Genomic DNA, 1970 nt, shown 5'->3' on the forward strand with positions numbered 1-1970 from the left:
TTATAAATTATCATTTCCAGTTATTAATAACAAAATTATCAATGAGATTCTATTTCAGATTTTATGTAGTAGTGGGAAATATAAATCTATCAAAATAAAAATAAAAGAGCGGATATTTGCTGGAAATCCTAAGGCAGAAATAATGAATAAATAAAACTATAGAGACAAATGTTAAGTAGCAACTTCCAAGATTTTGGTAGATGTTGATTGAGTCTTAGCTGGTATCATAGCTTATGAATAGCCAAGTTCAGCACTGTAGTTTAACTTCATTGCTCCAGCCTACTCCAAAGATAAAATGGATGGAGGTGTTCTAGACAGAGATTATGATGATGAAACAGCTGTTCTCCACTTTCTCTTCTTCTCAGGTTGTATGCCTTTATCATTTAGCCTATAAAATAAGTGTAAGTCTAGTTTTTATCAGGAACCAGAGTTCCTGTCTTAGCATTTTCTATCCAACTTTCCTGTCCTTGTCCTTACAGTTTTTTCTGGACTCCTCTCCTGACCTTCCACTCTGTCCAGCTTCCCTTTCTTGTTTGCTTAATGAAAATTCCACTTATCTTCTCAAAATTAGGTTCCTCAGGGCATTCTCAATCTACTTCACACTGTGGAAGGACACAGTCCTCCTTAAGAGTTATAAAATACACACTGGGATGTTAAAAGCAGTCACTTTCTGGCCCTAAGGACTCTTCATTGTGTTAGATTTAAACTGATCAAATCCCCAGACACAGTCCTCCTTAAGAGTTATAAAATACACACTGGGATGTTAAAAGCAGTCACTTAGGCCCTAAGGACTCTTCATTGTGTTAGATTTAAACTGATCAAATCCCCAGATTTACATTTTAATATATATAGCTTTATCCACTGGCCTGGGGTTATCTTTGAAAAGTCATAATTTCTTCTTCTTCTTCTTCTTTTTTTTTTTTTTGTGGTACGCGGGCTTCTCGCTGTTGTGGCCTCTCCCGTTGCGGAGCACAGGCTCCGGACGCGCAGGCTCAGCGGCCATGGCTCACGGGCGCAGCCGCTCTGCGGCATGTGGGATCTTCCCGGACCGGGGCACAAACCCGTGTCCCCTGCATCGGCGGACTCTCAACCACTGTGCCACCAGGGAAGCCCAATTTCTTCTTTTGTTTTTAATGGAACACTTTATGATTTTATATGTCATCCTTGTGTAAGGACCATGCTAATCTTCTCTGTATCATTGCAATTTTAGCATGTGTGTTGCTGAAGCAAGCACTCTTTCCTCCCTCCTTCCTTCCTTTCCTCCCTCCTTCCTTCCTTCCCTCCCTCCTTCCTTCCCTCCCTCCTTCCTTCCCTCCTTCCTTCTCTCCTTCTTTCCTTCCCTCCCCTCCCTCCCTTCCTTCCTTCCCTCCCCTCCCTCCCTTCCTTCCTTCCTTCCCTCCCTCCCTCCCTCCCTCCTTCCCTCTCTCTCTCTCTCTTTCTCTTTCTGAGAAGGTGATCTCTTGTTTTATATATACATATACATGGTCTATTTGAAACAGTTTAAAACTTATTTTTACTTTTGGCAAGTAGACAATTTTTCCTCTGTTTTATTCCAACATTTTTTTTTTTTTTTTGCGGTACTTAGGCCTCTCACTGTTGTGGCCTCTCCCGTTGCGGAGCAGAGGCTCCGGACGCGCAGGCTCAGCGGCCATGGCTCACGGGCCCAGCCGCTCCGCGGCATGTGGGATTTTCCTGGACTGGGGCACAAACCCGTGTCCCCTGCATCGGCAGGCGGACTCTCAACCACTGGGCCACCAGGGCCAGAGAAACAGAGAAATTGAAGCTTTTCTTGTTAGGGGGTAATTGGGATAAGACCTCTGCTCTTTCAACTCTGTTGTTTCCATTGCCCCTGAAGTATCTCTGAGGAACCCTAGGCCCAGAGAAACACAAATGAAAACCCTTGAGTTAGTGAAAAGAGTTATTAACTGGAATTTTGAAAACTTGAGTTTTAGCTTTAGTTCTAACATCAA

At 43.2% G+C, this 1970-nt stretch overlaps 1 non-coding gene across 1 annotated transcript; it reads right to left on the reverse strand.

Annotated features, from left to right (window-relative positions):
* Positions 1–1127: 1127 nt before the first annotated feature.
* Positions 1128–1234, reverse strand: LOC115839034 (U6 spliceosomal RNA). Its single transcript, XR_004033891.1, has one exon. It is a non-coding gene; the product is annotated as a U6 spliceosomal RNA (small nuclear RNA).
* Between the last annotated feature and the right edge of the window lie 736 nt (positions 1235–1970).

This window comes from Globicephala melas, chromosome 6 (genome assembly GCF_963455315.2).
Source record: "Globicephala melas chromosome 6, mGloMel1.2, whole genome shotgun sequence".
In the NCBI taxonomy this organism is placed as follows: domain Eukaryota; kingdom Metazoa; phylum Chordata; class Mammalia; order Artiodactyla; family Delphinidae; genus Globicephala; species Globicephala melas.